Raw genomic sequence first — 26,943 nt, forward strand, 5'->3', positions numbered from 1 at the left:
GGGCAAAGCATGTAACTTCAGTGAGCCTCGTTTTCTTCATCTGTAAAATGAGCTAAAACCCACCACCTTACCATATTGTTATGGGTTTTAATTGAGCAAACGTGTTAAGTGCCTGACATATAAAATGCTCCCAATAAATGTTACTCTCCCCCTAGTCCCTGTCCCAGTGTACTAAAAAAGATTATATGGTATTAGTATTTTTAGTATTCTGAAGATTGTATGATTCATTTCTTCTGCAGTTGTAGTTTTTCTTACAGAAGAATATCGAGTTATTTCATGGCGTTTGCACCTCCAAAAAACACAAATGGTCCCAAAATGCAGACAAAGATGAGTACCTGGACACCCCTAAACCATCAGTTTTTAAATGACCGGGTGAGTAATAACAACTATTTTATTAGTTGAAATTATTTTATTAGTTGAAATTAGTTTTTTTCCTTTAAAGGAAAAAAAAGCATTAAAATTTTGGTAATCAAAACATGAACAGGAATTGCTTAGGATTGTGTAGTGGATTAAAAAAAAATGAAGGATTTCTTCAAATATTTTAATTGAAAAAAACTGAAATAAATTTAGAACTGAAAGAAAGAAAACCTTAATTGAGCCCCAGTTACATGGCCAGAGTTGGCAAGAGATACAGAGTTCCTGCTTAGAAAGAAAGATCTAAGGGACTTCCCTGGTGGTCCAGGCTAAGACTCTCTGCTCCCAGGGCTGGGGCCCAGGTTCTATCACTGGCCAGGGAATTCAGTCCCACATACTGTAACTAATGACCTTGTGTGCTGCAACTAAGACCCAACACAGACAAATAAATTAATAAATATTTTTTAAAAGATTTAGGAGATGAGAAGACAGAGTGTCTACCAGCTCCCCTTCACCTCCATATCCGACTGGTTTTCAGGTTCTGTGAGTCTTCCTCCTAGGTCTCTTCATCCAAACCCCTCTTCTCCTTTGACTTGTGCACATCCAGCTCCACGTTCTCAGTTCACACACTCACCCCCCTTCGCCTGGCACATTGCAGTAACCCCTCAGCTGGTTTCACTGTCTCTAATCCATCCTCTATTCTGGTCCCAGAAAGATCTTTCTAAAATACCAAATTAATCCTATGAAGCAAAAGCAATAACAGACTGCTCCAAAGGATAAATTCCACCCTACCTCCCATGCATAGCACTGAGGACCCTTCATGTGTGTTAGTCACTGAGTCGTATCCAACTCTTGGAGACCCCATGGACTATAGCCGGCCAGGCTCCTCTGTCTGTGGGATTCTCCGGGCAAGAATACTGCAGTAGGTTGCCATGACCCCCTCCAAGGGATCTTCATGACCCACGGATCGAACCCAGTGTCCTTTATATCACCTGCATTAGCAGGTGAGTTTTTTTTTAATTTATTTAGTTGCAATTTTTTTGAAGCATGTGAACCCTTAGTTGCAGCATGTGGGATCTAGTTCCCTGACCAGAAATCAACCCCAGGCCCCCTGCATTGCGAGCATGGAGTCTTAGCCCCTGGACCACCAGGGAAGTCCCAGCAGGTGAGTTCTTTAACAGTGGTTCCACCTGGGAAGCCTGAATAGCTTTTGTCAAATTTTATGAGAATTTCTAGGGAATTCCCTGGTGGCCCAGTGGCTCAGAGTCTGTGCTCCCAATGCAGGGGGCTGGGTTGCATCTGTGTTCAGGAAACTAGATCCCACATGCTGCAAGAGTTTGCATGCTGCAGCTAAAGAACCCACATGGCACAACTAAGACCCAGTGTGGTCAAATAAATAAAAATGTTTAAAAATTTCATGATAATTTCTAGATGAGCAATGATAAGAGAAATAACAATTTCTATTAGAAATGATATTTATTTTGTTGTTCAGAACTGCCATTTTATATGCCCCCCCTCCATTTTTATTTTGGTTTGCTGCTAAGTCACTTCAGTCGTGTCTGACTCTGTGCGACCCCGTAGATGGAAGCCCACCAGGCTCCCCCGTCCCTGGGATTCTCCAGGCCAAGAACACTGGAGTGGGTTGCCATTTCCTTCTCCAATGCGTGAAAGTGAAAAGTGAAAGGGAAGTCGCTCAGTCATGTCCGACTCTAGCGACCCCATGGACTGCAGCCTACCAGGCTCCTCCGTCCATGGGATTTCTAGGCAAAAGAATTGGAGTGGGGCGCCATTGCCTTCTCCGTTATTTTGGTTTAGTTAGGTTCTAGTTTGGAGTAAAAGTATTTTCAAAAATCTTAGCCTGCCGTATGTAAAATAGATAGGCAATGGGAATTTTCTGCATGGCTGAGGAAACTCACACAGGGGCACTGTATCAACCTGGAGGGGTGGGATGGGGAGGGAGAGGGGAGGGAGGTTCAAAAGGGAAGGGATATATGCATACTTATGGCTGATTCATGTTGAGGTTTGACAGAAAACAACAAAATTCTATAAAGCAAAATCCTTCAATAAAAATATAATTAAAATTAAAAAAACTGTCAAATCACTATGTTGTACACCTGAAACTAACATTATATTATATGTCAATTATAATTCAATAAAAATTAAATATAATACAAATTAAAAAAATCTTGGCCCGTGTATATACCCATATGTATGTGAATGAATGTATCAGTACTTAGACACACACATGGAATTTGCATATGCATACAGCAAACTGTTAATAGTGTGTGCATATGTGCTCAGTCTTGTCCACCTCTTTGCAACTCCACAGACTCTAGCCCTCCAGGCTCCTCTGTCCATGGAATTTTCCAGGCAAGAATATTAGAGTGGGTTGCCATGCCCTCCTCCAGGGAATCTTCCCATCCCAGGGATTAAACCCATGTCTCTTTATGTCTCCTGCATTGGCAGGTGGGTTCTTTACCAGTTGAGCCACCAGAGAAGCCTAACTATCAATAGTGGTTTCCCCTAAAAAGTTGGACGACATGGAAGAGTGGTAGGAAAGTCTGTTAGAAGAGAGAGTTTTTGTTTTTTACCATATACAGTGCAATGATATTTAACAACTTAAAAAACAAATATGAGTAAAAGCGAGCAAAGAACAGTAATGCTGAGAATTGAAAAACACAGATTCCAGATCAGCTATACTAAATAATCTCCTGCTTGACTTCAGCGAGTCTCTTATGCCTCTGATCTTTACTACCTGCCTTTGGAAATTGAGTGGCTTGGATCAGATGACCTCAAAGGTCCCTTCCAGGTCTAACATTCTGGCACTGTGAAAGGGGTTAACAATAGATACCTAAGTTTACAGTTGGGTAGACTGTGTCCATAAGATAACTTCAAGGGCTTTTCTGCACTTCTACAACAGGGCATTTGCCAATGATCAGCGTAATTTTGAGGTCCACTTCTTTTGTTTTGGCCACACTTCACAGCCTATGGAATTTTAGTTTGCTGGCCAGGGATAGAATCCAGGCACCCTGCATTGCAAGCGTAGAGTCTTAAACACTGTACCACTAGGGAAGTCCCTGGTTTTTGTTTTAATTTTGCCTTTTTTCTATTCTGTAGTAAAATGAAAAATATGAAACTGTTTCAGTCTAAAATAAACCTCATAGGAGTTTAACTTCACAAGAGGCTTTAAGCAGAGAGATTGAGTTCAAATGTAGATGCCAAAATTATAGCATCATCAGATTACAAGATAATTCAGGCCTTGTGAAAACTTAGAGAGGAGGAACGTTTTATAAATATGAATTTATTTGCTGTCTAGTGTAGGGTTTTTTTTTTCCATCTAGTGTTTTAATGGAAAGTGATCAACATTTCTTTTTTTTTTAATATGGTTCATACATGTAGTACAGTACACATGTAGTTAAAAGGGTGTTCTGAGAAAAAGCACCTAACCACCATCCATTGGTCATCATTTAGGAGCCCCACAATGTCTTATGCTCCATGGTAATGATGTCACATGGTGTATGCAGCCACAGTGTCAATAGACTAAAATAACAACCATGGGATTTTGACTTAACAGCAGGCTCTGAGTAAACTGGGATGTAAACCAACTGCAACATTCTGCAAGGAAAGACGACTCTCTCTAATGTTTTCCACTTGAAGTGATACTGTTTCCGGGCTCTTTTTTTATTTTAATTGAAGTATGGCTGATTTACAATGTTGTGTTAGTTTCAAGTGTACAGCAAAATGATTCAGTTATACATATCTATTCTTTTTCAGATTCTTTCCCTTATGGGTGATTACACAATATTGAGTAGTGTATGTACTATAAGTAGGTCCTTGTTGGTTATTTATTTTATATATAGCAGTTTGTATATGTTAATCCCAAACTCCCAATTTATCCTTCCAACCCTCTTCCAGCTTTTTAAGATCAAAAATCTGATTTCAAATCCTTGGAATGAAGACTTGCTCCCAACCAGAGACTATAAGATTTTGAGTCTGCCTGAGGGCCTGACAGTTAAATAATTTGTTCCAAACTATACTTCTTGTCAAGAGTAGAGTCAGAACCAGATCTGAGTTTGTCTAGTGTTTCTCTTTCTGCCCCTCATGCCTATCTGTTCCTACCTGACTCTAATTGCCTTTTGGTGAAGAACTGGATTTACTTGGACTCTGCTTAGACTTGGTCATTGGCCCTCTAAAGACCCTATCTCCTACCCTCTTTATTTTATTATCAATGACTGACTTTATTTATTATTTATTTATTTAAATATTTATTTATTTTATTTATTTGACCACACTGGGTCTTCATTACAGCATGCAGGATCTCTAGATGCGGCATGTGGAATCTTTTTAGTTGCAGCAAGTGGAATCTAGTTCCCTGACCAGAGATGGAACTCGGGCCCCCTACATAGGGAGTTTGGAGTCTTAGCCACTAGACCACCAGGGAAGTCCCCCTGCCACTTTCTTGCTGACTGTCCACACCCCTTCAAGTCGTTGCCCCTTTCTTTCTGATGCTTTCTATTGTCATTGGACACCACGATGGTCCTCCCAATCTCCTTTTGAAAGGAGGTGTCATCCTGGGACTTAATTGTTTTTTTTTTCCCACTATCAGAGGTCAAACCATGGGCAGCAATTCATTGAGAATGTAGGGCTTGAGGTCAGAATAGGGAAGATCAAGTTTGGGGGTCAGAATAGAAAGACCATGGTTCTAGCAGGGTGCCTAGCTGTTAGTGATAAAGAATCTGCCTGTCAATGCAGGACATGCAAGAGACGTGGGTTTGATCCATGGGTCAGGAAGATTCCCCTAGAGTAGGAAATGGTAACCCAGTCCAGTATTCTTGCCTGGGAAATCCCATGGACAGAGGAGCCTGGCGGGCTACAGTCCATGGGGTCTCCAAGACTTGGACGTAACTGAGCACGCTTGCACTGCATGGCTTTCTAGTGAGGAACCAAGTATACTATTCAGCCGGACATACAGTCTGGAACCAATGATTTTTCTTTAAAATCTATAAAGGTAACCCTTTGGGCCTCTGCTTATCCTCTCTAAAACAGAAAAATTGAACAAAAAGATCCTAAGATTCCTTTTAGCCCTAAAATTCTATGACATCTGAATCTTGTTGTTGTTCAGTCAGCAGGTGTTTTGTTGAGAGCTTCCCCTGGAACCTGTGGATCATATAAGGGAAAGTAGCTGTAATCTACTTGGGAAGAGAAAACGAACAGAATCACCTGGTGGGCAGTAGCGAATCCTAGAAAGGCCAGGTGGAGCATGGGCTGCAAGTGGAGGAGGAGTTGGGAAGAGTGAGACCAGTGGGTGCCAGAAAATTGCTGGTGCCCGAGACTTAGGAGGGGAATTAGATGCTTGATAGGACTTTGTTAGACACTCTTGTGGGTTCAGGAAATGTGTGAATCCTGATTTTTCTCTTTTTTTTGTTGTTATTCTTTATTTTTTCTTGGCTGCACTGAGTCTTTGTTGGTGCACGAGGGCTTTCTCCAGTTGCAGCAAGTGGGGGCTACTCTCTAGCTACAGTACGTGGACTCTAGGACGTGCGGGATCAATAGTTGTGGATCACTGGCTTAGTTGCCCCAAGGCATGTGGAATCTTCCCGGACCAGGAATGGAACCTGTATGTCCTGCATTGGCAGGCAGATTCTTAACCCCTGGATCACCATGAAAGCCCTGAATCCTGATTTTTCAGTCTTCTGAAAAATTCTGTAGGTTTTTTTTTATTATTATTATTTTATAGACTCTCTTCTATTTTCTTTTTCTTTGTTTGCTTTTTTTGACCACTCCATTGGCCTGTGGGACCTTAACTGCCCAACCAGGGATTGAACCCTGGCTTTCTGCAGTGGAAACACAATCTTAACCACTGGACCACCAGGGAAATCCCCTCTTCTATTGTCATGTAGAAATTCTGAGATTATCTGTCACTGTTATTTAAGGGTCCTAGTAGCCCAGGGGGCAGTTAATTAGGAGGGAGGAGAAAATGGTATTCTTTTTCTTCTTCTCTAAAGTATAAAAAGTGTCTACCTGTGATATATGATATTACCTGGTAAGTAGCAAAGATGGCATTTTACAGGCCTTGAGGTTGTTGTTGAATCAATTATTTCAGTCTCCATTTTGCCTGCCCTTTGAAAGCAGAATTTGAGAGTCTAAAAAAAGGAAGGAAAACAGATCCAAGCATGAAACCAGCTCCTCATCCTCCTCCACAAAAGGGAAGAAATAGCCCTGAGCTAGTTTCTAAATAGAAACATTCTGACAGTGTGAGAGAATTTAGAAAGTGCCAGGAGGAAGGGGAAACATGGAGCCCAATTTTGAAAACAAGCAGAGCTCAGGGTGGGCGCGGGAGACAGTCACACCTGTCTCCTGCTGTCTCTGACTTCCTGGCTCCAGCTCGCCCTCCTCTGCCAAACCTTCTCACTCTAGCTGTCCCTTCCTCACCCATTCAGATAGATACACAAATGACTGAAGCTCAGGAAAACACCTCTCCATTAATATGTAAATACACTCGCATGGTAGCAATACATATCCAAAGGATATTCATTTGTCTCAAGCATATTCATTCCTTCCAGCAAGCTTGAGCACCTGTAATATGCCACGTACAGCACTCTGCAGTGGAGAACTCAAGGTGAATAAGACATAATTTCTGTCCTCAATGGTATATAACAACAAACCTATACAGATAAACACTGAGCTATAAGCCCAGAGGCGCACATATGCAAACATATATGTAATGTACACCCACTGGTATGTGAACTCATGAAATAAAAAAAACAGAGCTGCTCACTCATAAATTTCACAAGTTCTAATACTAGTAATGCTGAAATATTTGGAGGGAGGTTGTCCATTTTCCTATTTTTCCTTTGTCAGTTTTGTCATCGCCTTTCAAATTCCAAAAATGATTTCACTTTATAGTTTCATTCTTTTATTATTTCTTGCCTTAAAAAAATTATTTATTCTTTAAGATGAATTGTCTCACATGGAGAAACTGAGAAAAAGGAAAGTTTGTCCAAGTTATAAATAAATTTACCCTTTCAGGTATCCTTTAATGATGTCTTTTTAAAAATTTATTTATTTTATTTTTGACTGTGCTGCGTTTTCATTGCTGTGCATGGGCTTTCTTTCGTTTTGGCAAGCAGGGGCCACTCTCTGGCTGCAGTGAGCAGGCTTCTCATTATGGTGGCTTCTCTTGTTGGGGAGCAGGGGCTCTAGGGCATGCAGGCTTCAGTACTTGTAGCACTTGTGCTCAGTTGCACCTAGGCATGTGGAATCTTTTGGAATCAAGGATTGAGCCCATGTCCCCTGCATTGGCAGGCAGATACTTAACCACTGGGCCATCAGGGAAGTCCTAATGATGTCTTTTTAATGGGTATTTTGAACCACAAAATATGAAATCATTCCAACTTTTTTTTTTTAATTGTAGGTATTTGAAGAAAGAAGAGCTCTGCTTGAAAAATGGGTAACTATTTAAAGTATACTTGATTCTAAGTCAGAAAGAGAAGGACAAACACCCTATGAATATCACTTATATGTGGAATCTAAACTGTGGCACCAATGAACCTACCCTCAAAACAGAAACAGACTCACAGATGTAAAGATCAGACTTGTGGTTGCCAAGCGGGAGGAGAGGAGGGAGCAGGACAGACCGGAATTTTGGGGTTGGTAGATGCAAGCTATTACATTTAGAATGGCTAAGCAACAAGGTCCTACTGTATAGCACAGGGAACTATATCTAGTATCCTGGAATAAACCGTAATGAAAAAGAACATTAACAAAGTAATGTATATAAATCTATATATCCATATCTTAAGTTTCTTTCACTCTTCCTCAAAGGAAACACAGTCTCAATGACCATTATCCATGACCAAAGTACAGTAAGTCCACTCTGTATGAATGAGTTCTTTTCCAAAAGCGAATTCATAGGTCCAATTTGATCGTAAATCCAACAAAGTCAGCCTCGGTACCCAACTAACACAACTGGCTACACCCCGCTGTTTGTAAGCTTGCTTCCACACATCATGGGCTTGAAATTAAAAAACTGCTCTACTGTACTGTAAAGTACAAAAAGCACAGCCACCTGTAGTGGATGGACACACATGACCATGCACGCCAGACACATAAACTAATGTAATTGGACATGCGAACACATATTTGCATTTTGAAAGTTCAAAACTCAAATGTTTGTATGAGGGGACTTACTCTATCTATCTCTGGCTAATGTGTATTACTCATCAAATTCCTCTACAGTCTCATTGAGAGTCTCTTCCACCCAAGAGAACTGGAACCGTCATCATACAAAAATGTGTACACTAATGTTCACAGTGGCATTATTCATAATTGTCAAAAATGTAAACACCCAAACGTCCATTTGGTGAGAAATGGATAAACAAAATGGGGTCTAGCCAAACAATGGAACAGTGTTCAGCCTTAAAATGAAAGGCAGTTCTGTTTCAAGCTACTCATGAATGAACTTTGAAGACACTGTGCTACGTGAAATAAACCAGACACAAAAGGACCAATATTGTTTGATTCCACTTTTATGAAGTTCTTAGAATAGGCAAATACACAGAGAAAGAAAGTAAAATAGAGGTTACGAAGAAATAGGGATGTTATTTAACGGGTAGAGCTTCAGCTTGAGTTTTAAAAAACAGTTCTGCAGACGGATGGTGCGGATGTTGCACAACAGTGTGAGTGTGCATCATGTCACTGAACTGTACACTTAAAAATGGTTAAATTTTAAAAAGCACGGGCAATAAAAAAGAATGAAGTACTGATATATGCTACAACATAAACTTTGAACATAGTATGCTGAGTGAAAGAAACCAGACACCGAAGCCATCTAGAGTATGATTCCATTTATATGAAATATTCAAAATAGACAAATACATACAGACAGAAAATAGATGAGTGGTTTCTAGGGGCCAGGGAGCAGGGGAGGAGTGACTGACTGTAATGGGTATGGACTTTATTTGGGGGGTAATGGAAACGTTCTGAAATTAGACAATAGTGCTGGCTTTACAGCCTAGTGAATATACTAAAATGCTGGGTGAGGTGGTGTATGAATTGTACCTTAATTTAAAAAAAAAAATCAGGATCCCTTTTAAAAAATTATACTTGGATTTCTTTAACTCTAGATGTATATAATTAACTCAAAATACTCCATCTTTAAAGCATACAGTCAAAGCCTTCTTTCCTTTTAAGGGAGCATCTTTGCCCCAGAATATAGCAGTAGACAGAATATCCTACCCTGTGAGTTGCTGAGATTCATTTTCCCGTATGTCTTAGTCAGGTGCTTTAACAAAACACTGGTGGGGGCAGGGGCTTATAAACAGCAGAAAATGTATTTCTCACAGTTCTAGAGGCTGGAAAGTCCAAGATCAAGGTGCTAGCAGACTCAGTGTCTGGTGGGAACCTGCTTTTTGGCTCAGAGACTCTCCATGTGTCTTCACATGACAAAAGGGCTAGGTCACTCTGTAGTCTCTTTGGGCACTAAACCCATTCATTGGACATGGAACAACAGACTGGTTCCAAATAGGAAAAGGAGTATTTCAAGGCTGTAATATTGTCAGCCTGCTTATTTAACTTATATGCAGAGTACATCATGAGAAATACTGGGCTGGAGGAAGCACAAGCTGGAATCAAGATTGCTGGGAGAAATATCAATAACCTCAGATATGCAGATGACACCAGCCTTATGGCAGAAAGTGAAGAGGAACTAAAAAGCCTCTTGATGAAGGTGAAAGAGGAGAGTGAAAAAGTTGGCTTAAAACTCAGCATTCAGAAAATGAAGATCATGGCATCTGGGCCCATCACTTCATGGGAAATAGATGGGGAAACAGTGGAAACAGTGTCAGACTTTATTTTGGGGGGCTCCAAAATCACTGCAGATGGTGAATGCAGCCATGAAATTAAAAGACACTTACTCCTTGGAAGAAAAGTTATGACCAACCTAGATAGCATATTGAAAAGCAGAGACATTACTTTGCCAACAAAGGTCCATCTAGTCAAGGCTATGGTTTTTCCTGTGGTCATGTATGGATGTGAGAGTTGGACTGTCAAGAAAGCTGAGCGCTGAAGAATTGATGCTTTTGAACTGTGGTGTTGGAGAAGACTCTTGAGAGTCCCTTGGACTGCAAGGAGATCCAACCAGTCCATTCTGAAGGAGATCAGCCCTGGGATTTCTTTGGAAGGAATGATGCTAAAGCTGAAACTCCAGCACTTTGGCCACCTCATGAGAAGACTTGACTCATTGGAAAAGACTCTGATGCTGGGGGGGGATTGGGGGCAGGAGGAGAAGGGGACGACAGAGGATGAGATGGCTGGATGGCACCACTGACTCGATGGACATGAGTCTGAGTGAACTCTGGGAGTTGGTGATGGACAGGGAGGCCTGGCGTGCTGCGATTCATGGGGTCGCAAAGAGTTGGACACAACTGAGTGACTGAACTGAACTGAATTGAACTGAAACCCATTCATGAGGGCTTCCCTGGTGGCTCAGTGGTAAAGAATCCGCCTGCCAATCAGGAAACTCTGATTCACTCTCTGGGTCAGAAAGATCCCCTGGAGTAGGAAGTGGCAACTCACTCCAGTATTCTTGCCTGGGAAATCCAATCAACAGAGGAGCCTGGTGGGCTACAATCCATGGTGTCGCAAAGAGTCGGACACAACTGAGCGACTGAGCATGGATGCTCGAGTTCCCATATATGAATGCCCTCCCTCATGACCTAATCCTCTCAAAGGCCCCACCCACCTCCCTCGGTCATTACCACAGGGTTAGGGTTTCAGTTTAGGAATTAGGGGTGACATAAACATTCAATCCATCATAAAGCTCTGTATCTTACTGTTCTTGTTTGTCTGATTTAGTCACCACTTCTTTTCTGTGCTGGTCTACAAGCTCCAGTCTAATGATATTTACTAACCTAAAGAAGGAAAAAAAAGTCATGTACACAGTGTTTCTGGAAGACTTTACATATCCCCTGGAGAAAGAAATGGCCCATTCCAGTATGCTTGCCTGGAAAACCCCATGGACAGAGGAGCCTGGCAGGTTACAGTCTGTGGGGTCACAAAGAGTTGGACATGACTGATCAACTTCACTTTACTTTTACAAGAAAAGGGGCAATATTGATTTCCTTCAGACAGGAAAACTGTCTAAAGGGTGGAAGAGACTCTTACCTGGAGAGCCTTTTGTATCTTTTGAATTTTTAATCATGTGAATGTTTTTAATCATGTGGAGGTAATATCTATTCAAAATAATAATAAAATTTTATAAAATAAATTCACTAAAAATGGCAAAATGAGAAATACCCGAAATTTAAAATCTAGCTAAGTTTTTCTCATATTGTATTTGTGTTTTTAAACTAACTTTGTTACCAACAACTTAAAAAAGAGACTTATATAAAAAGCAAATAGATAAAATAAAAAGGGACATATTTAAAATGACTATATTTGCATTTTCATTCTACTTACTATGAATGGAAATCCCTAAATTAATATAACCAGGGCTAATGTTCAGGCAGAATACATTGGTATGGCTGACCAGCCTCTGTCTATTTTGATTGGTTGGTAGCATTGCCAGTTGTTAAACATTTTTAATATCACCCTGGATAAAATTCAAGGTCTTCAAACTTTTAAAAAGATCTTGTTAATTCTTTTCTTTTACCATAACTAGTAGAAGCATATATTTCAAAGGTCACTGATATTTGCAAAGATCACTAATTCTCTCTCTACTCCAATCAGCCAAACTATGGGGTCAGGCATGGTTTTACCATGCTCCTTGTTGTGCATTGCTTGATGCTATCAGGAATTTAATAAATATTTTCTAAATGCATAAATGATACTCACTGGTTTTTCTCTTTTGCCCAATAACAAACTTATTCCATAAATTCACTAGATCATATGGTAATCTTTATACCTCCATGAAAGCCACAGGAATTAAGTTTGAAGGGGATATTTCCAGTTTATTTTTATTCAGTGTTCGCTCTCCGTTTTAGGCTTTATTTGTCTGTGTGTTTTATGAACAACATAACAGATGGATAACATAAGGAATGCATTTTCAATAAAAAAAGAAAGGAGAGAAGTAAGCATACAGGTTTTTTAAAATTTTCCTTTATTTATGGCTGTGCTGAGTCTTCCTCACTGCACAGGCTTTTCTCTAGTTGTGGTGTGCAAGCTTCTCAGCCATGGCTTCTCTTGTTGCATAGCATGGGCTCTAGAGCCTTCTCCTTTAAGTTGTGGCATGTGGGATCAACACAGGCTCAGTAGTTGTGGCTCATGGGCTTAGTTGCTCTGCTGCATGTAGGATCTTCCCAGATCAGGGATCAAACCCATGTTACCTGCATTGTCAGGTAGATTCTTTACCACTGAGCCACCAGGGAAGCCCAAGGATACTGATTTTTAAACTTAGCATTACTTGGGATTTTCATTGTAGGAGTCAAGTATTGGCTTTAAAACTCAATCTCATATTAGAAGTAAAGTCACTTCTAAAAACAATCTGGATAGTAAGGGGCAAGATGTAATGTGAAACCTATTCAATGATAGACAATCCAAAAAGTATTTTATATTTAGCCATGTGTGCATGCTCAGTCGTGTCTGACTCTTTTGCGACCCCATGAACTGTAGCCCATCAAATTCCTCTGTCCATGGGATTCTCCAGGCAAGAATATTGAAGTGGGTTGCCATTTCCTTCTCCAGGGGATCTTCCCAACCACAGGGATAAAACCCAGGTTTCCTGCATTGCAGACAGATTCTTTACCAGCTGAGCCACCAGTGAAGCCCAAGATAATATAACCAAAAAGCAAAAAAATAACAGCCTCTTCCTTCATCTTGACTTCACTGCCTGAGAACTTTCCTTTCCTTGCCATTTGGTGTGAGATGAGTGGCACTGATGCCCTAGCAATGGTCCTCACATCTTCAAAGTGCAGCAAGAATCCTTGTAACAACTACTCTGAAAATGGGATTTTCACAATCCTATTGTCAAGAAATCCCAAAGTAACTATAAAATATAATTATGATATGATATGATAGTATTGTTGCCGTTTAGTCACTAAGTCGTGTCTGAGTCTTTTGCAACCCCATGGACTGTAAACCCACCAGGCTCCTCTGTCCATATGATTTCCCAAGCAGGAATACTGGAGCCAGTTGCCATTTCCTTCTTCAAGGGATCTTCCTGACCCAGGGATTGACCCCCTGTCTCCTGCTTGGCGGGAGTATTCTTGTCCACTGAGTCACCAGTGATGACCATATAAGATAGTATAGCATAAAATAATATAGCAGAATGTCGTATACTAATTATATATGCTATTAATATTAAAAAGGAACTAACTGTAAAATGAGGTATCATACATGGTACTAGGATAAGAAAATGGTCCTAGCTGCTCCCCTGTCTCACACATTAGATCCCTGGCTATGATGGTATGGCTCTTTTTTTTGAAGAGCTGAAGTGAGAGATGTGGGACAGATATATATACTACCATATATATATATATATATATATATATATATGTATATAATATATTTGAAAAAAAAAAAAAAAACCCAGGAACCTACTGTATAGCACAAGGAACTATATCCAATATCTTATAATAACCTACAGTGGAAAAGAATCTAAAACAGAATATATGTGTGTGTGTGTGTGTGTGTGTGTGTATATATATATATATATGTATATACACACATATATATGTATATATACACATATATATGTGTGTGTATATATATATACACACATATATATATATGTGTGTGTATATATATATATAAATCACTGTGCTAGATACCTAAAACATTGTAAAATAACAATGCTTCAATGTAGAAATTCTTTAGAAAAAGAGAAAGATACTGGGCAATTACCAAATTCATGTACAGTCCACTTCATGCGAAGAGTTGACTCATTGGAAAAGACTCTGATGCTGGGAGGGATTGAGGGCAGGAGGAGAAGGGGACGACAGAGGATGAGATGGCTGGATGGCATCACTGACTCAATGGACGTTAGTCTGAGTGAACTCCGTGAGTTGGTGATGGACAGGGAGGCCTGGCGTGCTGCAATTCATGGGGTCGCAAAAAGTTGGACACGACTGAGCAACTGAACTGAACTGAACTGAATTCTTCCATGGATTATCTACTTTTTGGATTATTCCCAGCACCTTTTAAATTCCAAGGGGATTTTCCCCAGCTGTTAAGGATTCTTCTCAGTCATCTACCCACCTTCAACTAGTAGAAGTTCAAGGAAGGCAAATTCATTTTCTACTATACCAAATAAACACAATTAGAAAGGAGAAACCCCTGAGGCAGAGAACACCTATCAAAGCCAAATATAAATTATCTTTGACTGTTATAATCCAGGAAATAAATGAGAAACCAATGTAATTATCTTTTTAATCTCTAGAGGAAAAGGTTTGAATGTTTTCTTTTATAGATTTCTTCAGTGCTTTATAATCCTAATGTTCTTTTATATTCATTCTAAATCACCATTCTTCAATCTGAGCCTGTTCTCTTCTTCTGGGCATCCATGAAAATAATTGAGCTGACTTCAATCCTTGCAAATGTGCTTCCTGTCCTTGTTAATGTACAAACATGGTAACTTTATGGTTTGTAATTTAATTATTGTATATCTAATGATTTACCCCTCATGCTTATTATTTTTAACATCACTGTGATATTTTATAACAGGGGTCCCCAACCTCTGGGCCACAGACCCATTGGTACCTCACATCAGATCAGCAGTGGCATAACATTAGAAATAAAGTGCACAATAAATGTAATGCTGTAGTTTTTCCCATAGTCATGTATGGATGCAAGAGTTGAACCATAAAGAAGGCTGAGTGATGAAGAATTGATGCTTTTGAACTGTGGTGTTGGAGAGTCCCTTGAACTGCAAGGAGATCAAACCAGTCAATCCTAAAGGAAGTCAGTCCAGAATATTCATTGGAAGGACTGATACTGAAGCTGAAACTCCATACTTTGGCCACCGGATGCGAAGAGCCTACTCATTAGAAAAGACTGATGCTGGGAAAGATTAAAGGCAGGAGGAGAAGGAGATCACAGAGGACCAGATGGTAGGAAAACATCACTGACTCAATGGAGATGAGTTTGAGCAAGCTCCAGGAGATGGCAAAGGACAGGGAAGTCTGGCAGGCTGCAGCCCATGGAGTTGCAAAGAGTCGGACATGACTGAGCGACTGAACTACAACAAAATGTAATGCGCTTGAATCATCCTAAAGCCTGCCCTCCCTGCCTGTTCCTTCAGTCCGTGGAAAAATTCTCGTCTATGAAACTGGTCCCTGGTGCCAAAAAGTTTGGGGACCACTGTTTATAATATTAGCTACCATGAGTACAATGAGTCATACACTCTTTTAGAAATTTTATACATATTTTCATTTATTTAATCTTCCCAATAACTCTAAATTTAGATATAATTATTCAATCAATGTATAAAGGAAGAAATTAAGAAATTCTTAGTGAGACTCTGAATGGCCTCACTCCCAAAGCCCCCATGCATCCTTAATGCCATATTTTCTCTTATCATGTTGCTGAGCTGATTCACTATTGTGAGGCATTGGGGTTTTTTCTGATTTACTGTAGTGATAATTATACCCCATAAAAATTTCTTCCCTAATCATCCTGGGTCCCCACGTAGCTCAGTTTCTACTGAGTAGCAGGTAGCACTGCCCAAAGTAATTTTAAAGATGAATACCAATTTTCATGTTGTCTCTCAAAGAAAAATCACAGGGGATCCAATTCAGAACTCCTAACACTACTTACCAAATCCCCTTTCTTCATTCCCCAGTTCTCTCACACTGTATAACTGCTGGAAAAGCAGTTACAGTCTGAACCACCACAAACTGCCTACAAGCCAAAACCCTGCAGCTCTCCTGTCTCCATATGCCCCTCACTGGCTCCTTGTTTTATAGATCGCCACAGCATCGTGGGCTGGTCCTTCCCCTGGCCCTCACCACTGTGGTCTGGCTTCTCTATCATTCTAATAACCCATCCCCAAAGGAAAGAAGTCTCATTTTATGTTAGTTGGAAATATGGACTGTGCAGAAACAGGCTGAGAGGAAATCTGGGAACATTCATACATGAATACATTTTATTCACTTATTTGTAAGTTAAGGTTTCTGATGGTTTTTTGTTGTTGTTGTTTTCATTTGAGAGTCCCCCCTCTCCCATGAATGATAGTGTCCAAAGTGAGATTGATGAGCACTGAAAAGATCTGGTAACAGTGAATAGTTTTTATTTAAAATTCTTTGGTTTGGCTGCATTGGGTCTTTGTTGCAGCACACACGCTTTCTCTATTTGTGGCATGTAGGATCTTAGTTCCCCAAGCAGGTATCAACCCTAGTCCCTTGCATTGGAAGGCAGATTCTTTTTATTTATTTGTTTATGGCTGAGGTGGGTCTTTGTTGCTGTGTGCAGGCTTTCTCTAGTTGTTGTGAGCATGGGACCACTCCTCCCTACTTGCAGTACGCAGTCTTCCTACTGCAGTGGCTTCTCTTGTTGCAGAGCTCTAGGGTGCTTGGGCTTCAGTCGCTGTGGTGTGTGGGCTCAGTAGTTGTGGCTTTCAGGCTTACTTGCCTTGCAGCATGTGGAATCATCCCAGACCAGGGACGGAACCCATGTCCCCTGCACTGGCAGATTCTTAACCACTGGGCTTCCAAGGAAGTCCCACAGTGAATGGTTTTAATCAAGAAGTACTCCAACTAATTAAAAAAAATAGATCCTATGATTACAAAGAAATTGACTTGTCATAAGGCTTGTCAAAAATACTTTTTTACTTTATATGCCTTTTTAGGTGGTCAATGTACTTTATGATTAAAACTAAAGTATTATAAAATTCTGATTACTTTATAATAACTAGCAAATATCTATTGGTGAAATGCAATAGCGTATAAAATAAAGTAGCCCCAAACTTTCCTGTTTTCTCTTCTCTAATGGACTAAAGAAGAAAAACAGAGATTTAGACCCTGATAACAGCTCCTTCAGCTGCTAGCTGTTCCCATAAGAGCTTTTCTTTTGATTTTGGCCAGCTCTCACACTCTTATCTTTGATCAGTCACTAATCTTGGGACTGGTTTGGGGTCATCACTGGGGAAAATTGTGAAGTAGCCCAAGTGTTTATTTGGTATGCCCCAGATTGCTTTGGCATGTACTTCCTGTCTCTGGCACTCTTTTTTTTTTTTTTCTCCAGGTCCCCCTATCAACTTTTCCTTTCCAATCATATTAATCATTTACAGGACTTTAATTCAGAGAAGGCAATGGCACCCCACTCCGGTATTCTTTCCTGGAGAATCCCAGGGACAGAGGAGCCTGTTGGTCTGCCGTCTATGGGGTTGCACAGAGTCAGACACAATTGACGCGACTTAGCAGCAGCAGCAGCAGTAGGACTTTAACTCGGAGAAGGCAGTGGCACCCCACTCCAGTACTCTTGCCTGAAAAATCCCATGGGCAGAGGAGCCTGGTAGGCTGAAGTCCATGGGGTCGCTAAGAGTCAGACATGACTGAGTGACTTCACTTTCCCTTTTCACCTTCATGCATTGGAGAAGGAAATGGCAACCCACTCCAGTGTTCTTGCCTGGAGAATCCCAGGGATGGGGGAGCTTGGTGTGCTGCCTCCTATGTGGTCACACAGAGTCAGACATGACTGAAGTGACTTAGCAGCAGCAGCAGCAGGACTTTAACTGGGGCTTTCCAGGTGGTGCTAGTGGTAAAGAATCCACCTGCCAATGCAGGAGACCCAAAAGACACAAGTTCGATCCCTGGTTGGGAAGATCCCTTGGAATAGGAAATGGCACCTCATCCCAGTATTCTTGCCTGGAAAATTCCATGGACAGAGGAGCCTAGCGGGCTCAGCAAAGAGTCAGACAAATGAGTGACTGAGAACACACACGCACAGGACTTTAACTCTATATACTCCCCCTTCTCAGAGATGTTTACTTGTATCGCCTTATCTCTAATTGTGAACGCAAAGGTTTGTTTCTGGTCCTGGAGTTTTAAACACTAATGAGCTGATATAGAAACTGTGGCGGGAGACTGACTGCCCAGGTGTCTTCTCTTAAGGTTGTACAGACAGTCCGTGGCTTAACATGCTTTGGCTTAGCAACTTTTTGGCTTTACAGTGATGCAAAAGTGATAGATGTTCAGTGGACATTGAAAATTTTGTATTTGGGTTTTTGGGGGAGGGGTGGCTAGCCATGTGCAGTAGGATACTCATTTATGGTGCTGGGCAGGCAGTGAGCCACAGCTCCCAGTCAGCCACTCGGTCACAAGAGTACAGGCCAAATACACTTAAAACCATCAGTACCCAGACAGCCATTCTGTTTTCACATTCAGAGTGCTTGTGTACATGCTAAGTTGCATCAGTCGTGCCCAACTCTGTGCAACCTCATGGACTGTAGCCCACCAGGCTCCTCTGTTCATGGAACTCTCCAGGCAAGAATACTGGAGTGGATTGTCATTCCCTTCTCCAAGTATAGTAGTCAATAAATTACATGAACTAGCCAACACTTTATTATAAAATAGGCTTTGTGGTAGATGATTTTGCCCAACTGTAGGTTCATGTGAGGGCTTCCCTGGTGGCTCAGTGATAAAGAATAAATACCCCTGTCAATGCAGGAGACTCAGGTTTGATTCCTGGGTCAGGAAGATCCCATGGAGGAGGGCACGTCAACCCACTCCAGTATTCTTGCCTGGAGAATCCCATGGACACAGGAGCCTGGTGAGCAACAGTCTATGGGGTCGCAAAACAGCTGGACATGACTGAGCGACTAAACAACAGCAATAGGCATCGAGGTTCATGTAAGCGTTCTGAGCATGTTAAGGTAGACTGGGCTAAGCTAGGATGTTTGGGAGGTTAAGTGGTATTATGTGCATTTTTAATTTATGATATTTTCAACTTATGATGGATTAATTGGGATATAGCCCCATCAGAAGTTAAAGATCTATATTTACAAGTCTGTATATATTCTCAGTTTATGACTATGACCAGCTCCCAAATTTTTCTGTAACTCCAAGTTTTGAGGTCAAGTGCACATCTATGTCCACACCAGCCTTGCTTGGGCTCACACACACACATGTGAGAAAGAACAGGTAGGTGACAAAACATGGGGTGTACTTGTTAGGGAAAGAAATGCATGCAACTCGTTAAGAATAAGTTACTAAATCCACTTTCTATGCAGTTCTTTGTCTCTTTCATAATGAGTCTCTGGTGTCAGACTAAAACCTGGAGCTTTTTTTTTTTTTTTGCTTTGCTTTTATTTTCCAGTTTGACAAATGAACGGACACTCAGAGGAGAAGAATCCTGACAGTCCTGTTAGAACACTGCTCCCTGTCACAGCAAAAGTTCTGCTGTCGAAAGCTTCAGGAGAAAATTCCAGCAGAAGCTCTAGATTTTACTACCAAGCTCCCAAAGGTGTTATCTTTATGTATCTTTTATTTCCTGGACTCCCGAAGCCTTTGTCATTGTGCACAGGTACAGATAAAGAAGCAGTGTTTGGTGTTTTGTAAAGACAGCCTAGAAAACATTGAAACTTGAGGAAAAACAAGAAAGCATGTATACAAAACCAAGCACTGCCAAGACGCTCACTACGTTTCGTTTGTACAGTTTGGATTGGCCCCCATCTCTTTGTATCTGGCTGTGCACTTAGTGCTCAAAGGGCAGAAAAAGTAAGCCATCGCTAAGTGTCTGTAAAATAGTATTAGCCAGTTGGGGAAATATATACACATGTATATAATGGTTCATCAGCAGAATAGTCTTATATTGTACAGCTGCTGCTGCTAAGTCACTTCAGTCGTGTCCAACTCTGTGCGACCCCATAGACGGCAGCCCACCAGGCTCCCCCATCCCTGGGATTCTCTAGGCAAGAACACTGGAGTGGGTTGCCATTTCCTTCTCCAGTGCATGAAAGTGAAAAGTGAAACTGAAGTCGCTCAGTAGTGTCCGACTCTTAGCGACCCCATAGACTGCAGCCCACCAGGCTCCTCCATCCATGGGATTTTCCAGGCAAGAGTATTGGAGTGGAGTGCCATTGCCTTCTCCATTATTGCACAGCAGAGGACCATAATAAAACTTAAATTGTAGAGTGCAGGCCATTCATAAATAGAAAAGCATGAAATAAGGTGCTAATGTGATAAATACAGAAGCATGTGAGACTAAAGGAGTTCAGAGTGGGCAAATGTGCTCACAGGTTGGAAAAGCATCTGACCATTATTTTCTTACAAGTAATTCCATTGTGTATTCAAGTATATTTTTTAAGATATAAAATTGATAGTCATTTTTTTGATTTCTTTTCATAGTCTATAAAGACCAGAAATTACCTGTTACTGTGCATTCACATGGTAACTTTAGTGCTTAAAATTAAGAAAATGAATGCAGTAAGATAGATGACGTATTTAATAATTGGTGTTGGGACAATCGGGCAGTATCTGGAAAAAAATTCTAGAAGGATAAAAGATTGATATGAAATTATGGGAAACCATTCCCTACTCAAAGAAGGGAATTCCCTGGTCCAGTGGTTAAGTCTCTGCTCTTTCAGTGCTGAGGGCAGAAGTTCATTCCCTGTTTGGGGAACTAAGATCCTGTAAGCCACCAGGCATGACTAAAGGGGAAAAAAATGTAATTAAAGGAAATCTAGGGAAGGAAGACTTTGTGAGAAATCTATAATATTCAGAGCCTCGAAAGAAAATGTATAACTTAAAATCTTGCTTTATTTATTTTATATAATTTGTATATATATTATATGTGCTTTATAAATAAAGAAAGCAAGATTTTAAGTTGTCATTATAAACATTAAAATTTTCTCCATAGAGAAGAAAACTGTAAATAAATACAGACAGTAAACAGGAGGGAACTCCCTGGTAGTGGTTAGGACTCAGTGCTTTCACTGATGAGGGCTCAGATTCAACCCCTGGCCAGGAAACTAAGAACCCACAAGCTGCTGCAGTGTGGCCAAAAAAATTAAAATAAATGGGGGAAAAAACATATTGCTAGCAAAGGGGTAATTTTCTTATTTTTTAAAGAACGACTATAAATCTACACTAAAAAGAAAAAAAAGCAAAGCCTAGCGGAAAAATGAGCAAAGGCAGTGAACAAATAGTTCACAGAAAGAAAAGCAGATGTTTCTAAAATAGATAAAATGCTTAGCCTCATTTTCATGCCATCCTTTGTGACTCAGATGGATTGAGTTTCTTTTTTTCTTTTTTTAGTTTCTTTTTTAATGATAACACTTTATATTGTTGCCGGTGTGGTGAAACAAGCACCTTCATATGTTGCACCTTCATAGATAAATTGATGCAAACACCAAGGAGAGCAATTTGGTAGTACTCAATTTTTAAATAAAGATTCCTGGACATTTGCTGGTGATCCAGTGGCTTTCACTACTAAGGGTGGGAGTTTGATCTCTGGTCGGGGAACTGAGATCCTGCATGCCATGAGACATGGCTAAAAACTTAAAAAATTTTTTTAATTAAAAAAAATAAGATTACCTTTGGCCAGTAGTTCCACTTCTTGGAATTTGTCTGATTGGTATACTTCAACACATGCAAAATTTATGTCTATATAAGAACATTGCATCATTGTTTGTAGTAGCAAAATGTTGGAAACAATGGAAATGTCTGTTAATAGCAGACTGGTTGAAACTATCTCCTCAATATATCATCAATAATACAACAAAGGTGCAGAATTATCCTACCACTTTGGAAAGAATAAAAGAATGTATCCATACTTGTTGCTCTTCTGGAATGTCACACAAGAAGCCAGTAACAATGGTTATATTCAGGGAGAGAAATGAGTGGCTAGATGACAAGGATGAGAGAGGCTTTTTTTTTTTTACTTTTTTTACAGTGTGCCCTTTGGTATCTTTGAATTTAGTATTGATGTACACATATTATTCTAAAATTGAAACAATTTGTTTTTTTAAAAAAACACAGTGTTTTAAATGCTGATGCTAAAGCTGAAACTCCAGTACTTTGGCCACCTCATGTGAAGAGTTGACTCATTGGAAAAGACTCTGATGCTGGGAGGGATTGGGGCCAGGAGGAGAAGGGGACGACAGAGGATGAGATGGCTGGATGGCATCACTGACTCGATGGACGTGAGTTTGAGTGAACTCCGGGAGTTGGTGATGGACAGGGAGGCCTGGCGTGCTGCGATTCATGGGGTCGCAAAGAGTCGGACATGACTGAGCGACTGAACTGAACTGAACTGAATAGAGTTATCATTCCACCATATAATGAATTATTAGGCAGTCATTAGAAAACATGTTTTGGAAGAACAGAGATGTTTATTATGTGTAAAATGAAGAAAGCATGATTTTAAATTGCATGCAGTTTCCCAATTTTGCTTTCATATATACCTGAAAAACAGAAAGGAAAATAACTCTACCAGCTTGTTGATAATGTTTGGTCATCTCTGATTGACAGGGTTCTGGGTATTGTTTTTTGGTTTCTCAGAATTTTCTGTTTTTCACAGTGAGAATGTTATCAATCCAGGGAGATGTGATATGAAATAGATAATCTTATCATCTATGTGTACCATATGTCAATCTTGGTAGATTTCAGCATCATATTTTATTCCCAGAACTGTGAGGCAATTGTTCTTTAGCTAGATTTAAAGTAAACAATAAAATCATTTCACCAAGATGAGCTTTGAGCTGTTTAAAAATGTGGTGGGGGTTGTCTTACAGTTATGAAAGAGCTTGCCTACCCTCAACTTTCCTCATTCCTGTTTAGTTTTAAACAAACAAAAAGCAGCAAAAATCAAAAATAAAGCAAAATTTTATCTATCCCCAGTGCAGGGGGGGAACGCCAACTTAACTACCCAGGTCTAAACCCGATCTAAGTCAAAAGAGGAAAAGGGTGAGAATTGAGAAAAACTTTCTCCCCATCCCCTCCCTCCCAAACTCCACATCTTGATTGAATTAACTAACCATATGAGGATTAAGGGCAGTGTAATTTCATTCTGGGTTGCACAAAGTGGTTATGATCTCTGTTTCTGCCTGCAGTGTTGTATCAGATCCTCTAAGCCTTTTCCTCCATCTAGATCCTGAACCTACAGTTTCTCCTACTTGTGCCCCCTTCTGCTTCCCTCTCCCCTACATGTCTTATCTTCAGCCCATAAAATAATCCTGGACCTAATAGAAACTCCATACACAATGGATGGAAGGAGGGACGAAGAGAGACAGATAGATAAACAGATGGATGGGTAGCGAGTTCCACTACAGAGTGTTCTGTTCCTTTTGGGGACACTCAAACATTATTTTGGAGAAGGCAATGGCACCCCACTCCAGTACTCTTGCCTGGAAAATCCCATTGATGGAGGAGCCTGGTAGGCTGCAGTCCATGAGGTCGCTAAGAGTCGGACACGACTGAGCGACTTCCCTTTGACTTTTCACTTTATGCATTGGAGAAGGAAATGGCAACCCACTCCAGAATTCTTGCCTGGAGAATCCCAGAGACGGGGGCGCCTGGTGGGCTGCCGTCTATGGGGTCACACAGAGTCTGACACGACTGAAGCAACTTAGCAACAGATTTAGCAGCAAACATTATTTATTATTGAGTTAACCTTGAAAAAGAGGCCAGTTTTCCAAAGATGAAATGAATGTGAGGCTGCTTGGGGCTGGTGCACTGGGACGACCCAGAGGGAGGGAATGGGGAGGGAGGAGGGAGAAGGGTTCAGGATCGGGAACACATGTATACCTGTGGCGGATTCATTTTGATATTTGGCAAAACTAATACAATTATGTAAAGTTTAAAAATAAAATAAAATTAAAAAAAAAAAGATTAGCTTCATCTCTGCAATTCTGGATAAGAGACATGGAATGCCTAGTCTCAACTTTATATATGGACTTGACTCTAGTTTCTACTAAGACTTATTTAAAACCTGGAATAAATTATTTTAAAAACTACTACACATAATAGGCCACCTCCACCATTTTCTGGATGTGTAGGATTGACCATAATGCTATGAAAATGGAATGTACAGAATACTTTTTAAAAAATGTATTAATTTGGCTTCACCAGGTGTCAGTTGCAGCACGTGGAATCCAGTTCCCTAACCGGGGATCAAACCCTGGCCCCCTGCACTGAAAGCATCGAATCTTAGCCACTAGACCACCAGGGAAGTCCCCAGGACAAATACTTAATGCTCTATTGAATTTTAAAGGCTATTTAAAACACACCAAACTCATGCGAAGAGTTGACTCATTGGAAAAGATTCTGATGCTGGGAGGGATTGGGGGCAGAAGGAGAAGAGGACGATAGAGGATGAGATCTCTGGATGGCATCACTGATTAGATGGACATGAGTCTAAGTGAACTCTGGGAGTTGGTGATGGACAGGGAGGCCTGGCGTGCTGCAATTCATGGAGTCGGACTTGACTGAGCGACTGAACTGAACTGAACTGAACTGAATATAGTATTAGTCATTGTGTTCCCTTTATATATTTAGTTAAATTATAAGAATGGAGGGAAAAGAGAAGCATATCATGAAAAAAATAAGCAATGTGCCAACTGGAGTTTCTGTAGCCTTCATATAACTTTCATACACAGACTCCCAGAGATCCTTCAGTTCAGTTCAGTCACTCAACCGTGTCCAACTCTTTGTGACCCCACGAATCACAGCACGCCAGGCTTCCCTGTCCATCACCAACTCCCGGAGTTTACCAAACTCAGGTCCATTGAGTCAGTGATGCCATCCAACCATCTCATCCTCTGTCGTCCCCTTCTCCTCCTGCCTTCAATCTTTCCCAACATCAGGGTCTTTTCAAATGAGTCAGCTCTTTGCATCAGGTGGCCAAAGTAATGGAGTTTCAGCTTCAACATCAGTCCCTCCAATAAATACCCAGGACTGATCTCCTTTAGGATGGACTGTTTGGATCTCCTTGCTGTCCAAGGGACTTTTAAGAGTCTTCTCCAACACCACAGTTCAAAAGCATCAATCCTTCAGCGCTCAGCTTTCTTTATAGTCCAACTCTCACATCCATACATGACTACTGGAAAAACCATAGCCTTGACTAGACGAAACTATGTTGGCAAAGTAATGTCTCTGCTTTTTAATATGCTCTCTAGGTTGATCATAACTTTCCTTCCAAGGAGTAAGCATCTTTTAATTTCATGGCTGCAATCATCATCTGCAGTGATTTTGGAGCCCAGAAAAATAAAGTCAGCCACTGTTTCCACTGTTTCTCCATCTATTTTGCCATGAAGTGATGGGACCAGATGACATGATCTTAGTTTTCTGAATGCTGAGTTTTAAGCCAACTTTTTCACTCTCCTCTTTCATCAAGAGGCTCTTTAGTTCTTCTTCACTTTCTGCCATAAGGCTGGTGTCATCTGCATATCTGAGGTTATGGATATTTCTCCCAGCAATCTTGATTCCAGTTTGTGCTTCCTCCAGCCCAGCATTTCTCCTGATGTACTCTGCATAGAAGTTAAATAATCAGGGTGACAATATACAGCCTTGCTGTACTGCTTTTCCTATTTGGGACCAGTCTGTTGTTCCATGTCCAGTTCTAACTGTTGCTTCCTGACCTGCATACAGGTTTCTCAAGAGGCAGGTCAGGTGGTCTGGTATTCCCATCTGTTTCAGAATTTTCCAGAGTTTATTGTGACCCATACAGTGAAAGGCTTTGGCATAGCCAGAAATCTTTAGGAAGTTCCAAAGTCTTATCTGAAGCTTAGTTTCCCCATTTTCAAGTGGAGAATATTAATTATACTACCCTTCACGTTGTGATGAGGATGGTTAATAGGTGCTTGCTTAGTTGATTTGGATTCTGTCTGAATTAACATTAAAAAAAAAAAAAAAGAAAAAGAAAAAGGGGTATCCAAAGCCAGTGCTCTTTGAGAACCTGGAGGGTTGGGATGGGGAGGGAGGTGGAAGTGGTGTTCAGGTTGGAGGGGACACATGTATACCTATGGCCAATGTATGGCAAAACCATCATAATGTTGTAAAGTAATTATCCTCCAATTAAAATTTAAAACAAAAATCTTCCTGCCTGGCTGGTTAGGAAGCACTTCAGGTAGGAGGTAACTTGGTTGTGATTTGGAGGAAAAGGACCAAAAAGAAACTAGTTGCGAATTCCAGGCCTGGTTTATCTAGTTAAAATTAGGTTTGCTCTCATTCATTCATGAATGAATACATGAATCCACTTCCCCAGTGGCTCAGTGGTAAAGAACCCGCCTGAAGTGCAGGAAACACAGAGAAGTGGGTTCGATCCCTGGGTCAGGAAGATCCCCTGGAGGAGGGCATGGCAACCCACTCCAGAAAAAAAATAAAGAAGTTCTCTCAGTACCAGGGTGACAGCTCAAAATCTAGAGAAAGTGGACATGTAAACTGAATAGTTTTTTAAAATTGTTTTTTCCGGTGAGCTGGCATTGGAAGAAGTTAACTGAATTGGATCAGCTCTGGATGCTAAAATGTTTATGGTTTAACTGGTACATCAATGTCTCCCCAACTCCCTATGGGCAGGGTGTATGGAAGAAGCATTATATTCAAATGGTGAAAGAACTCCATGTTACCAAGCCCAAGGTAAATTTGGGAAAAGAAGCAACAGAATTACTAACATCAGCTACTTAGGAATTCTAGAACTATGTTGGAGAAGGCCATTGGT

The 26,943-nt window shown here is 40.7% G+C and overlaps 1 pseudogene; it reads left to right on the top strand.

Moving 5' to 3' along the window:
- Positions 1-276: 276 nt before the first annotated feature.
- LOC129626177 (F-box only protein 16-like) overlaps positions 277-26,943 on the top strand; it is a 32,837-nt pseudogene continuing 6,170 nt past the window's right edge.

Source organism: Bubalus kerabau, chromosome 13 (assembly GCF_029407905.1).
Source record: "Bubalus kerabau isolate K-KA32 ecotype Philippines breed swamp buffalo chromosome 13, PCC_UOA_SB_1v2, whole genome shotgun sequence".
NCBI classification, from domain to species: domain Eukaryota; kingdom Metazoa; phylum Chordata; class Mammalia; order Artiodactyla; family Bovidae; genus Bubalus; species Bubalus kerabau.